Genomic DNA, 16,054 nt, shown 5'->3' on the forward strand with positions numbered 1-16,054 from the left:
ATGGTTACAATGGTTTTACTGTAGTATTACTACAATATAGCTGTAGTAAAACCATGGTATTAAAACCATGCTTGTTAAAAATACCAGTTACTACAGTAATTCAAACTACAGTTTTACTATAGTATTACTACAATATAACTGTAGTAAAACCATGTTTTTTAAAAACATGGTTCGCACCAAAATACCACGGTTACTACAGTCATAGTTAAGCTACAGTTTTACTATAGTAAAACCATAGTTCTTTTTCGTAAGGGAAGTTAACCTAACTAATGACGACTTCCGCTCTGAGAAACCCGGAAATGTGAAAAGGGTATTCTACTTTTTTTTCTTTCTTACAGTGTACCAAGTATTCAGACATAGTAGCCTTGGTACACTTTGCTATCTTTGCTGTGTCCGAATATGCCTTCCCTACCATGTAAAAAGCAAAGATAGAAAAACCGTGTGTGTGTGTTTGTGTGTTTGTGTGTGTGTGTGTGTGTGTGTGTGTGTGTGTGTGTGAGAGAGAGAGAGAGCGAGAGAGAGAGAAAGACCCAATTGGATCCAATAAAATCCTGTTGAAATTGTCCTACAGAATATGTACGTATTGTCTTATAAGACAATTCTCACAGAATCCAATAGGAATCAGATTACATTTGGAATCTTATTGGAATCCTTTAGGATTTATCCTACGGGATATTTATGTATTATCTTATAAGACAATTCCCCAAAAATCCTATAGGAATCAGATAAGAATCTTAAAGGACAAGACATAAATTATCCTATAAGATTATTTCTAACGGAATCCTATAGGAATGGTTCCAAAATATGATAGAAATTTTTAATGGAATCCTGTACAGATTTCCATTAAAAATCCTTAAGGATTTTTTGACAAGGGCTCATACAGTGTCACTTATGTTTTGAATGTCAAAGCCTTCTTAATATGTATAATTTTGCTAAAGAAAATAACTAAAATCATGCTGATATTATGTCAAATATTATGTGAAATACATAATTACCTTCCTCAGTTCACCCGTTTCTTACAGCTCTGTCAGCAGCTTCCTCCAGAAATGTTGGAATCTTCCCCTCTGTTGTAGATGGGTTATTTTGTCCCTCCTGAAATCACAGAACATTTTTACAATACTTGTTTGCCAGTTTGCAGCTAATTTTCGTGCTCCATGTAACTGACATCATCGATAAACATTAATGTTACAGTGTATACTTTTAGATTTGATACGTACCATTGACAAATTAGCAGCAAAACCTTAACAAAACTATCAAAACATTTAAGTTTCACATAAAGATTTATTTAAAAGCTCAAGTTCTCATAAACAAGGGCTCAATTATAATAATCTCGTTAGCTTAAGTTACCCTCTTGCGAAAACAGTTGAGATGCCGACTTTTCCCGAAGACACTTCTCAAGTAAATATTCAACTGAAGTGTGTCAGTTAACGTAAGAAAGGTGTCAGGAACAGTTGTGTGTATTATTTGTGTGGTTTTAGGGGCTAAACTCACCTGAAACTAGTGAAAAGTTGAAAACAGCGTCTGAGGAAGTGCTGCTCGTTTGACTCCGAGTCCCCGTTTCCATGGCAACTCTGCTCCAGTGTGGTTTGAACTATGGGTTTGAAGAACGCGATTTGAATGTCCAGCGCGCATGCGCATTAAAACGCCACAGTCACACATTATTTACATGATAAATAACCATCTAGATTTAAAACATTACATAAATAAAAATCTCATTGATATTAAATCATGAATTTAAAACTAATTTAGTCATATATGACCAATTCATAGGTGCAAAATGCCACCCCTGCACTAGATAGTGAGACAAAATGGCACTTTTATATATTTTATATTAATGTATTTTGTGTTATTATAGGAACACGCAACCTAATTATTACATTTGAAAGTGTGATTGTTTTTCTATGCAAATGCTTTGCTTTGGTTATATAACAATATTAAGCCTCTCTGTGTGTTTTCATTGAAAAGTGAAATTCCATTAAAATAAATCAGAATGTCCAATAGGATTCTAAGAATCCAATAAGATCCTACAGGACAAAGTGAAATTCCATTAAAATAAATCAGAATGTCCTATAGATTCTAAGAATCCAATAAGATCCTATAGGACAAAGTGAAATTCCATTAAAATAAATCAGATTGTCCTGTAGGATTCTAAGAATCCAATAAGATCCTACAGGACAAAGTGAAATTCCATTAAAATAAATCAGAATGTCCTATAGATTCTAAGAATCCAATAAGATCCTACAGGACAAAGTGAAATTCCATTAAAATAAATCAGATTGTCCTATAGGATTCTAAGAATCCAATAAGATCCTATAGGACAAAGTGAAATTCCATTAAAATAAATCAGATTGTCCTATAGGATTCTAAGAATCCAATAAGATCCTATAGGACAAAGTGAAATTCCATTAAAATAAATCAGATTGTCCTGTAGGATTATAAGAATCCAATAAGATCCTATAGGACAAAGTGAAATTCCAATAGGATTTTTTGACAAGGGTGCAGAAATGGTGTGAATAAAGTGAGACGATCTGCTGCTGATCCTGAATGGCTTGTTTAATGAGTATTGATAGTCTATGGCTCATCACTATTATCTCAGCAGCTGAAATGTCAATAGAGACTGTTTTCACCTCATTCATTTTCCCTTATGTTTTCAGATCCCTACATTGACTTAAGAAAACGACACAATCAGCTATTGAGACATCTACAAGATATAGGTAAGTTTCATAATAGCATTTATTTAATTAATCTGTGATAGCCCATGTTTTATGTAAAACAAGATAAACAAAAGTTAAACTCAGTCTGTGTGTCATTTGTTTCTTGCTAATTTTATAGGTAATTTTTTATCTTAATCTGGGGATTTTTTGACATGTTTCACTTTGGAAACTTAACAGGGATATTATGGGAATAAATCAGATGACCAAACAAATGTTTATATTTATGTTTGTATGAGCGGACATGTTATTTATTTAATAATGCATTTTTTTGCATATAGGTATAGTTTCCAATTAATTACTTTTAATATAGTAAATATGTAAAATATATATATATATTTTTATTGCAGCAATTAAGCATAATACTTATTTCAGTGTCACATGATCCTTCAGAAATCATTCTAATATGCCGATTTGATACTCCATTATCAGTGTTGGAAACAACAACTGTTTCTTTGCAATTAATCAACAAACAACTGTTTCCAACATTGATAATTGAGTATCGAATCAGCATATTAGAAATATTAATACTTTTATTCAGCAAGGATGTGATTGATAAATTAAGTATAACTTATATCAAAGCTCAAAATTGCAAACATTTTGGTTGCATACGTGCCGAATAGAATGTGACGGAATGGTGGATCAGGCACTGACTGTATCAGCTCACAGCATGCACATACTGTGCGGTAATTAGCGAGCGTTTTGTAGAGACAATAAGAGGTCGCACCTCTACCAATCTCTGCACTCTCACAAATGCTCCCAAATATATTTTGATTAGGGCTGTCAAACGATAACATTTTTTAATCGCATGATTGTCATGGGTTAACTCACGATTAATTGCATGATTGTCGTGGGTTACCTCGCGATTAATCGCATGATTGTCGTGGGTTAACTCACGATTAATTGCATGATTGTCGTGGGTTACCTCGCGATTAATCGCATGATTGTCATGGGTTAACTCACGATTAATCACATGATTGTCATGGGTTAACTCGCGATTAATCACATGATTGTCATGGGTTAACTCGCGATTAATCACATGGTTGTCATGGGTTAACTCGCGATTAATCGCATGATTGTCATGGGTTAACTCGCGATTAATCACATGATTGTCATGGGTTAACTCGCGATTAATCGCATGATTGTCATGGGTTGACTCGCGAGTAATTGCATGATTGTCATGGGTTAGCTCGCGATTAATCACATGGTTGAAACGGAGTGCTCTTGTTCAGAAGAGTAACCTGTGCATTCGTTCTAGCCGATTGTAATGCATTTAGTTCAATATAACACATGTACTGTAAGTGATATGTCAATGATTTACCTCAGACATGAGTGAGAGTGAGCTTCAGTGTATTCACGCGTCGCACTCGGACTGCAGAGAATGTGCTCGATGTAAACAGACTTTTCTTTCGACCTGGTGTCTAATATGGTTAAACAGAAAATATGGTAGCTTATAGGCAATAACTGCACTTTTGGTTTAGAATATTAATGATAACCATTTTCTTTCCCTATTAATGTTTGCTGCTGCATCCCTTACGTCTACGGCTTATCCCGATTTCTCCAACTACGGATCAAACAGGCAGTGTGAATGGACCAAATCTAGCGGCCCGGGAACAAATGCCGGGTCGCATTATATGTGTATTTGCTGAAATCGCAGTGTGAAAGGGGCTTTGTTGGATCAAAAGTAATCTGATTCCATAATAAATGTTACTTGTAATGCATTACTTTACTTGTTCGACAGATATTGTCCACTCAAATGGACAGCTGAAAATCTCTTTAAATTTTTTTTTTTTTTTCAAATCTTTTTTCATGCCATAAGGGCAATAACAATACCGACAGAGGTTCTCATAATTCATGCATGAAAACACAGATTGAGTGTGTGACCATGCCCGTGCACACATTTGTCAAACATGTCAAATTTGAACTTGAATATTCACTATCACATCGGCATTCGGGTCTCCTGTTTTTTCTCTTGCACCTTTTACGAATCCATCAAACAACTGTGGTGAGTGGATTAGTCAACAAACACGGTAAGTCATGTCATGTTTTATTGTCACTTGCACTGCCTGTCACATGTTCAGCATAGCCTTCTCTGTCAGCAGTGAGAACTACACATGACAAATGCAGGGAGATTTGTAGGACTGACAGAGAAGATTTCAGAACTAGACATGCATCCAGACTTCATTGAAGATACTAAGAATGTAAGGGCTTTAGACACTGCTTTGAATGCGACTAGCTTAGTGAACCCTGTTCAGTTTCAGGACAAAACACAGCTCCTCTGTTCCGATTAGAAAATCAAAGAGGTTCTCCCCTCTCAGTGGCGCACCTACTGATAATCCTGTTAAACTAAGTGCCCTAGTTATTGGCGATTCTATTACCCGCCTGTCAAATTTACCTGGAGCCAGAGCGCCTGACATAAAAGCAAATTTAAAAGTGCTGGCATAATGCTAATCATGAATACTCTGTGATTATTATTCAGGTCAGCACTAATAATGTTGGACTTTGCTTGTCGGCAGTCAACAAAATCATCATTAAAGAGGTGTGTGAACTCGCAAGTGCAATGTCAGGCTATGTAGTTTGTTCTGGCCCTCTTCCTGTTCATCAGAGTGATGAGATGCTTAGCAGACCGTCCTCACTTAATGGTTGGTTGTCTAAGTGGTGTCTGCTAAATAACATAGGGTTCATAGACATTTGGAAAAGCTTCTGAGGCAGACCTCACCTGACATAGTATTCATGTTCAGTGTGACCCGAATGAGAGATCGGCAGCAGGAGTCAGATCTCCTTTATCAGAGAGTCGGCCTGACTGACAAAATGATCGCAGATTTGGTTTCAGAGCAAAATGTAAAAGTGCCTATTTAAGTGAGTTTGTCATTTTACAATAGAAATTAATCAATCAAAAACATACTTAAGCTTTTCTTTTAAAGCAAGATGAATTCGCTGTTATCACTGTAAAGCTGCTTTGAAGCAGTCTGTTGTGAAACGAAAGCGTTATTTAAAATGTTTTGCATTTTGGTTGCAGTCTGGAGCCCTGCATTCATTTTCTAAAAAGTTACTTCATTAGATGTGTCCATAAATGTTTCATCTGTGAATTAGTATAAAAACATAAACTCTATAATTGATTTGTTCTTGATTTTATCAGATGTGCTGCTTCAGTGAAGCTCCTCCCACTGCAATTTACCAATAAATGCTGGAATATCCCATCAGCCTACGAGTGAAGATGAGTATCAGACCATCAGGAAGAGCTGAAAAGTTTATTGAAGGACAGTGAGAGAATGAGAGATCCAGAACACTGCAGAATGAAACGCACTGAAGAACAAAGAGGTTGGTGTTTATTCCTGATTCTTTTAATGAGGCTGAAGGGCAATAAGGATTTAAAATAGTTTATCAGATTTAGGGCCAAATTTTTTAACAGCTTGTCAGTGCAAACCCTCGTTTGGCATTAAACTACTGTCAAAACGCATGTGTTAAACCAGGCGCTTATTTGCGCCACTCTGGGTAGATTGCGCTGACCATTATGGAACTGATCTGGCTGATTTTTAAAGTTATCCCTGGAGTAAGGAAAGAAAGATTTGTTTGCAAGGCTACGGTTTAAACGCACATTTACCTGACACACATTGGTAGTATTTTAGTTTTAGTATTTATTTATGTAATATTCCACCAAATATATATCTTATAATTTTACATGCTGTGCTGTCATTCTTTTGGGCATTTTCATATCACACTAGTTGAATAAAAATAAGCTATAAACACTGACTTATTATATCTGAAGACAATAAATGTTTACTTCGATTTACAGACATGATGCTGAATAATGAGGAGAGTGAAGAGGAGGAGAAACATATCTCAACTGGACAAAACAATTTCTCAAAGACTGAAAGTATTTCTTTAGAGAAACGAAGAGACAAAAAAAGTTTCACCTGCCGGCTGTGTGGAAAGAGTTTAACATGTAAAAAGAGTCTCAAGATGCACATGAGGATCCACACTGGAGAAAAACTGTCCACATGTGATCAGTGTGGGAAAAGTTTCACTTGTAAAAAGAGTCTTAGGATTCACATGAGGATCCACGCTGGAGAGAAACCATTCACATGTGATCAATGTGGAAAGAGTTTTGTACAAAAATGGCACCTTACAGAACACCTGAACATCCACATTGGAAAGAAACCATTCACATGTGATCAGTGTGGGAAGCGTTTCACACACAAAAGCAGTCTCAAGGACCACATGAGGATACACACTGGAGAGAAACCGTTCACATGTGATCAGTGTGGAAAGAGCTTTGCACATCAAGGGCACTATAACGAACACATGAAAATACACACAGGAGAGAAACCGTTCATATGTGCTCTATGTGGCAAAACATTTTTGAGGGCTTCAGGCCTCAATGTCCACTTGAGGGTTCATTCACAGGAGAAACCTCATTCGTGTTCTTTGTGTGGAAAGAGTTTTTCACAGCTTCAGCGCTTAAAAGTTCATCAGAAAATACATACTGGTGAAAAACCGTATGTGTGCTATGAGTGTGGGAAGGGTTTTATTACAACTGTGGATTTGAAAGTGCACCAGAGGACTCACACAGGAGAGAAACCTTACAAGTGTTCACACTGTGATCAGACATTCAGTCATTCCGGAGCGAAGAAAACACATGAGAGGATCCACACTGGAGAGAAACCGTACAAGTGTTCATACTGCGACAAGAGATTCAATCAGTCAGGACATCTGAAAATGCATGAGATGATCCACACTGGAGAGAAACCGTACAAGTGTTCACGCTGCAACAGGAGATTCAATCAGTCAGGACATCTGAAAATGCATGAGATGATCCACACTGGAGAGAAACCTTACAAGTGTTCACACTGCGACAAGAGATTCAATCAGTCAGGACATCTGAAACAACATGAGATGATCCACACTGGAGAGAAACCCTTCAAGTGTTCACACTGTGGCAAGAGATTCAGTCGGTCAGGATACCTGAAACAACATGAGAGGAACCACACGGAAGAGAATCTTTATTTTTAACATTGAAGTAGCCATCTCTATGGAATTACCTTTGTCTCAATAAAACTCAACGAAACTTTATAAAATTCAACTAAACTTTTTCAGAAGCTATCAAAAATATGCCCTTACAAAAGAAGAAAAACTTAAAAAATAAACTCAGTCGTACAAATGTAACAGGATATTGCTTCATTCTTTGTTAAAGTTTTTCAAAGATTAGTTTTCGCAAATCGTGGACAAAGGACAGGTGGAATGATCTCGCGGTGCTTTGTATTAGTTGGTAAAGATGAGCTCTCAGGAGAGACATGGAGCGGCGGCAGCTTCATCATCTTCACCCGCTTGTTCTTCTTCAAGGCAGCAATAAGTTTGTGTTATTGAAGTAACCAATAAAAGTTGTATCCATGTAGCCTACAGTGTGCAACAGTTCATTACGGCTTATTGATATACATAGGCGTAGTTTGTGGGTGGGACATGTCCCCACTAGCCTGATAAGCCAGACACACATCAAGATGTTTGGTCTGGAAACTCACCATTGACAGCTCAATCCGAGGGGCGGATAAACGGTTGTCTTTCAAACTCCCTCTGCACAGATTAAACTTGCTGCCGCTAGGGTGCGTCTAGATTTCTAGGCTATGTCCCCACCACTTTTTGAAACATTGAAACATCTTGTTGCATGGATGAACCTAACTAATACAAACAAAGCATCTCTGGTTAACTAGTAGAGCATAATTTCATTCATTTGTTATATAAGAGGCGATCTGGCGCTCGTTGTTATCAGTGGTGCGTAAACAGTCTATACACAGATGAGCGCTTTAATCGCTTAACGCCTTTGCAGAGACTTTCTATTTGTTCCGAATAATGAAACAAAATGCTTAAAAAAACTGTCCCTGCCCTTGATATAGCCTACAACCACTGATGCTATTCAGCATAGATGCAAGAATTAAACATGAGATTTATAAGCTAATAAATTAACTGTTTAATTGATTTCTGGACCTCTTAATATATCCCCCCACCCACACACACACACGTCCCACCCACTTAGAACAGTTACGCCACTGTTGATATACATAAATTGTTTTTAAATAATTCATGTCTCAAATAAAGCTAGAACTGTTGCACACTGTACATGGTATGGATACAACTTTTATCGATGATATTGGTTATTTCAGTTCAATAACACAAACTTATTGCTGCCTTGAAGAACAAGCGGGTGAAGATGATGAAGATGAAGCCGCTCCATGTCTCTCCTGAGAGCTCATCTTTACCAACTAATACAAAGCACCGCGAGATCATTCCACCTGTCCATCAAAAGCTCTTTATCCAATCAGAGTAGATCACTGTTAAGCCCGCCCCCACGAGAGGTTTGTGTCAAAACAGCACATGGAACACTGAGAAACGTAAACTAAATCTTTGGCAATGCATTCACGATTTGCGAAAACTAATCTTTGAAAAACATTAACAAAGAATGAAGCATACTGAATATCCTATAATTTTTTTTACATTTTCAATGTGTTTTTCTTCTTTTGTAATGGCATATTTTTGATAGTTTCTGAAAAAGTTTCGTTCAGTTTTATAAAGTTTCGTTCGGTTTTATTGAGACAAAGGTAATTCCATACTTACTACATTCCATGGCTAACTTGAAGTGGTTGGTGCCACAATGCTGCCTATTGACTGGCCACCACTGCAACAAAACATCCAATACACATAGAAAAGAACGCTTGCTCCATTTCACCCACAATCAAACTGTCCCAAATGGATGTAGTATTTCTTGTTATGCATGTCTCTCTGCCACATTATCTAATTATTATGCTTCTGTAATTGTGGTAGTGAAACTCCAAATGCTTATATCCTGGTGTATGTATCAGTGTTTGAATGTTTGTAGACCCCATCTGTTTGATATTGAAAAAGTCCTCTTCTTGTGATGGTGCATAGTATGCTACTATAAAGTTAACTATACTATTTTACCTTACTTTTGATTACTTCAGACACATCACATTGGTCATCTTACCAAAACTGGATGTGACTGATAGGGCTTTAAGAGTTCCCTCCTGGCTCATTACCCTGCGAGGCTTAAACCTTAATGATTTTCTGGCAACTTACTTTCAAGTTAAACTTCCCGCAGACAAACAATCTGGAATAATTCAGTGAGCACTTCAGCTCACTCCTAACAAACTCATCCAGAATCTCCATATTCCCCACGCTTCCGGGAATTTGTTCAGCACTAAGGCCAATACAAGTAATTGCGTAATCTTTTTTTAGAGTGTTTGTTTTTTGACCCCTTATAATATGATTTTTTTCAAAATGATTCTCTATATTGCAGCAGACTGGTAAATCTTGCCATTCTTTGCACTTTTCTCTTTCTTCACCTTTTGTTATTCTGTGTATATATTGCTTATGTTTAATTGTCTGTAGCTGTAGTTTCATTTATTAAACCCATTATATCCTGTATCCATTATATGCTTGATTGTCTCTTTTTTTGTTTCACAAATTAGACACTTAACCCCTTAGCCCGCAGAGGTTTGTTTGCAGGGAGTTGATGGGAGTGGGCATGTTTGTACTTCTTTTTACTTTTGTTTTATAAAAAAAATTGATCAATCTTTCATCTCCTATCGTGCAGATCAGATCTGTCTAATCCACGAAACATCAGCATACATTTCAGTGTAAAGGTCCTCTCTTCAAAATGCATACCACTTTGTTTGCATGAGTGTTTTGAGTTTCTTTCTCAAATTTCCCATAAAATCACATGGTATATCCAGAAAGCACATTACTGGCTTTGAAACACGTGAATCAAAGCACCTAGGGATGCTAATTTCGTTTAATTTTCCCGACCAACAACAAATGCTCATTAATCGATTATTAACTCTTTCCCCGCCAAACACGGAAATTTCCATTATTTGTGAGAAAACGCTTCCAGGCCAATAACGGAATTTTCCGGGTTTTCACATTCGGACGCTAGGGGGTGCTCTTTCGCATCTTCTGAATGAGAGTAATGAATCTCCTGATCAAAACAGACGCAAGTAAGACAGAGTAATCATATGCATATGAAAAATAACGTGATCATCGTCAGTAAACAGCATATGAACAAAACTGCCTAATGTTACTGAATGAAATGTGGACCCAAGACGAGCTACATGACTGCAAGCATTAGTAGTGTTGATGGACTCGATCTACTTCATCTGCGTTTTATCATCGCTCTGACTCTGATCTGGAAACAGTCTTTCACAAATACGTGATTTTTTCAGCTTTTTGTTCAAAATTTAGCTTTTTTTAATGAAACCTACCCACATTCAAGTGTTTTATTCTAGCTTCATACATTCCTTTTTTATTGTTTAAAAGAAGAGAGTCAGATCTTGTCATATTGCGTGCTCAGATATTTATTAAACAAAATATTCTATGGGCTATTCAATTTTTGTGAAAATTGTCAAAAACCCTGGTGATGGCTGGCAACTTTTTTTTTGTTGGTTTTTTTTAAACGCTGGTGGGGAAAGAGTTAACAGTTAACTGATAAGATTATAACATTGAATTGGCATTAAATCAAAATACAATTGACGAGTGTCTGTGACCCATTAAAAATACTTTTCTAGTGGGTTTATTTTACTGTGCAAACAGCAGAACTGGATTCACATTTTCACTGTGTACGTTACTTTGCAAGTAACTTCGTCGCCCTTTCTGTCGAAATGGTCCCACACAGTAGACTTTTTCTTTCCCAATGCTTCATTTTGCAAAATATATCTGTGTAGGCAAGTGTCGATGTGCTGTGTGAGTTAAAAATAAAGCACATTTTTCTTTAACCATGCAGCAAAAAAAAAGCATAAACAACAACAAAAAATTACCGTTTAACTGATAGTATTACTCTGTCAAAATTCTTACTATCGGTTAACGGTGAAACGGTCAATATGAGCATCCCTAAAAGCACCCATGGTTTTCGTTGGATTAAAGGCTATCTATCTATCTATCTATCTATCTATCTATCTATCTGGTAACATTCTATGCTTGCTGGGTACGATTAACGGTATGTTATCTCATACATCTACTTTGTAACTTTTTTTAAGTGGAACCATAACCAGATTTTGTCATTTAATTCTTTCAATGACAAATTATTTGCTAAATAGTTTTGATTTGGTATTGACTTTGAAGCGTTACCTATTGCAATGCAATATAGTCACATCAAAGCAATGTTCTCCCACATATTTTGCTATTGTAACTGCACTTATTTCCATCGTTGATATAAATATCAGTGGGTGGTAAAGATGAAAAATGGACAGTTTTCTTCAATCTTGCTGATAACGTTTTTTTAGTCGTTCAGCAACCCTGAACCACTGTAGGCGATCCACCCTTATACTTTCAATCATGCGGTGTCAACCAATTATACGACATGAGGGAGGGCCGAGCTCTCTCAGACATAAGCCCCTTTCACACTGCTATTCCGGCAAATGCACGGATAATGCGACCCAGCATTTGTTCCCGGGCCGCTAGATTTGGTTCATTCACACTGCCAGCGAAATACCGTAATATGTGTGCTTTCACACACAACCCGTAACGGTCCCGGGTCGAGTTGACACGTGACATCCGGATGTGACGTATAATGGCGAGCGATCTCCGCTTCAGCGCGGATAGTAAGGAGCTCCGTGGTCTCGACTTGTGTCCAGTTTGCGCTCATTTCTGCTTGTTTAATTTTAGTTTCTTTTGTATATGAACACTCTGCGTTTAAAACACAGACGAGCTCTTCTGGCACTGCAGGGTTGTGTTATTGAAAAAACAAGCTCTAGGAGTCGCACGATAACTACGCACACGCTGCGGCATTAATTTCGGCTTTTGTTCACACAGCGCTCGTCCCGGATCGAACCCCGTAATGTGACTAGGTCCCCGACCCGGGTTCAATTCGGTAATCAATTCCGGGACGTGGTTGCTTTCATACAGAAGGCGACCCGGCAATGCTCCGGGAATATTGCGGGTCCGACGTGCAGTGTGAAAGGGGCTAAAGTGAGGTGGCAAGCACTGCACATGAAACGACTCAGCAAAAAGGGGATTTTCAGAATGTGTGGGCCGAGCTAACACAAAATTTTCATGTCAAGTAGGGGGCCACAATATATATTGCGTTAGAACAATATTATCGGTACAAGAACAGATCAGTCAATTTAAAATTTATTCTGCTATCTGTAACTATAAATTCGTAATTTAAAAAAGTTAAAAATCTGCAGTACGACAGGAGAAAATTCATCTTTGCAGATAAAGGGATGTCCCATTTATAACTTCAAAATTCACCCAAAAAGTAAAATAAGTCCATGAATGACTCACCCTCAAGCCAATGTATATATGGCATTCTTCTTTTAGACGGACACAACCGGGGTTATATTAAAAAATGTCCTGGCTAATCCAAGCTTTATAATGGCAATGAATGGCAGCCTAAAATTTTAACCCCGAAAAAGTGCCTTCATCCATTATAAAAGTAATCCACACGTCTGCAGGGGATTAATAAAGGCCCTTTGAAGCACAGCAAAGCGATGCGTTTGTAAGTAAAATATCCACATTTAATATATATTTAACACATTATAAAGTAAATTATCTAGCTTCCTCTAGACCATATTCAAATTGCAGATATTTTTAATATAACTTTGTGTTCATCTGAAAGAATAATGCCATACACACTTACGACTTGAGGGTGAGTAAATCATGGGCTAATTTCATGATTTGCGAGATGGAATGGTAATCCAGGCACATAAATGGAATTTATAGTATAATGCAGATGTCGATTATATAAAATGTAACTTTTTATTTTACAGACAAGATGCTGGAGAATGAGGAGAGTGAAGAGGAGGGAACTGAAGAAAAAACTGTCTTGCAGACTGAAAAGATTTCTTTAATGAAAAGAAAAGGCCGGAAATGTTTTACCTGCCACCATTGTGGGAAGAGTTTCACACACAAATGTAATCTCAAGGATCACATAAGGATACACACTGGAGAGAGACCATTCACATGCGATCAGTGTGGGAAGAGTTTCATTCAACAAGGGCACCTTAGGGAACACGTGAGGGTTCATACTGGAGAGAGACCCTTCGCATGTGATGAGTGTGGAAAGACTTTTGTATTCAAACATGTTCTCAAGGAACACATGAGGATCCACACTGGAGAGAGACCTTTCACGTGTGATCAATGTGGAAAGAGTTTCTTATTCAAACAGAGTATGAAGGAACACATGAAGATCCACACTGGAGAGAGACCTTTCACATGTGATCAATGTGGCAAAACATTTGTGTGTGCTACAGGCTTGAGGATGCACCTGACTGTTCATTCAGAGGTGAAACCACATTCATGTTCTTTGTGTGGAAAAAGTTTTTCACAGCTGCAAAATTTAAAAATTCACCAGAAAAGACATACAGGTGAAAAGGTTCATGTGTGTTTTGAGTGTGGGAAGGGTTTTATTACAACTGCAGGTTTGAATATACACCAGAGAATTCACACTGGAGAGAAACCTTATATGTGTTTACTTTGTAACAAGATATTCAGTCAGTCAGAACATCTGAAAACACATGAGAGGACCCACACTGGAGAGAAACCTTACAAGTGCTCCCACTGTGACCAGAGATTCAGTGATTTAGGAACCCTGAAAAAACACGAGAGGATCCACACTGGAGAGAAACCGTACAAGTGTTCACACTGCGACAAGAGATTCAGTCGGTCATCACATCTGAATGTTCACAAGAGGATCCACACTGGAGAGAAACCTTTCAAGTGTTCACACTGTGACAAGACATTCAGCCGGTCAGTAAATCTGAAAACTCACGAAAGGATCCACACTGGAGAGAAACCTTACAAGTGCTCACACTGTGACAAGACATTCGGTCGGTCAGAACATCTGAAAACACACGAGAGGATCCACACAGGGGAGAAACCTTACAAGTGTTCACACTGCGACAAGAGATTCAGTGATTCAAGAGCCCTGAAAAAACATGAGAGGATCCACACTGAAGAAACCGTAGAAGTGTTCACACTGCAATGAAACATTTGGTCGGTCAGGAGACTTGAAAACACATGAGAGGATCCTCACTCAAGATAAACCGTATCACTGCACTGCATGTGGGACGAGTTTCAGTTGTTCATTTTCTCCATGCAAGCATATTAAAAAATAATCAATTAACTTTCTTTATATAGTGTTTTTATACAATTTTTGTGTCCCTAACTGAGCAAGTCAAGTCAAAGGGGATAGTAGCAAGGAACCAAAACACCATCAGGGCATGATGGAGAAAAATAAACCTTGGGAGAAACTAGACTCAGTCAGGGTGCCAGTTCTCCTCTGGCCTATTAACAAACAGTGTAAGATTATCATATTAGATCGGAATATTAAACATTTCTGGGTATCACGCAAGTGATGGTTTTATTGAGGATGACCAGTCGATTACACAAGAATATGAATATTTGAAGGATCAGAGTCTTCGGGCTTGAGATGGGTTTATTTAGGATGACGTGCCGGCGAGGCAAATTTAGAGGAGATCCCAGTTGACAGCAGCTTCTCCAGGGATGCGTTAGTCATCTCTAAGCGCAGATCCACCATCCGATCCGGACACGGCCTGGCTCTGGCTGACTGCTGTACACCTCTGTATAAACAGAGACTAACATTAGCGTGGATACCACTCTTTTTATGATGTAACGAGTACATCAGGTGTTATGGGAAGTGTTCCCGGTTCCGGCTGACCTAGACCGTCCCAAATGACACACTTCATGTGCACTTTTGGTCTTGCATGTCTGTTAAGTCCACAAGACCATAGAGTGTCCCATTTGTCATTTAACCTTATAGAAGGGTGCTCGTGAGCGCCCTCTTTGCGGCTGCTATGCACCCTTGATGCGCACTTCAGCTGAGCCTGCAAGTTTGAGAGCTATGTAGTGGACTTCTACCCGGCAGTCAAAGCGTCATTATGTTGTGAAAGTGCAGACTCAAAAGGAAGACCGTGAGGGTTTAGTGTGCCATTTGGGACAGGGCCTTAGTTAATGCAGCCTAACAATCAGTCAATGATTTGGTAAGTTAAAAATGTTCTGTGTATGCCATAGGAAAGAAATGCGTTTTTAGTCTAGATTTAAACTGGCAGAGTGTGTCTGCTTCCCGAACAATACTAGGAAGACTATTCCAGAGTTTAGGTGCTAAATAGGAAAAGGATCGACCACCTGGGGTTGATTTAGATATTCTAGGTATGATCAACTGGCCAGAGTTTTGAGACCGCAATAGACGTGATGGAGTATAATGTGCTAAGAGCTCGCTTAAGTACTGGCGAGCTAAACCATTTAGTGCTTTGTAAGTAATAAGCAAGATTTTAAAATGTATGCGATGTTTAATAGGGAGCCAGTGCAGTGTTGACAGA

The 16,054-nt window shown here is 38.1% G+C and overlaps 1 pseudogene; it reads left to right on the forward strand.

The window, feature by feature from the left end:
• Nucleotides 1-16,054, forward strand: part of LOC137040791 (zinc finger protein 208-like) — an 85,405-nt pseudogene that overhangs the window by 7,389 nt on the left and 61,962 nt on the right.

The sequence above is a fragment of the Pseudorasbora parva genome, chromosome 14 (genome assembly GCF_024679245.1).
Source record: "Pseudorasbora parva isolate DD20220531a chromosome 14, ASM2467924v1, whole genome shotgun sequence".
NCBI lineage: Eukaryota > Metazoa > Chordata > Actinopteri > Cypriniformes > Gobionidae > Pseudorasbora > Pseudorasbora parva.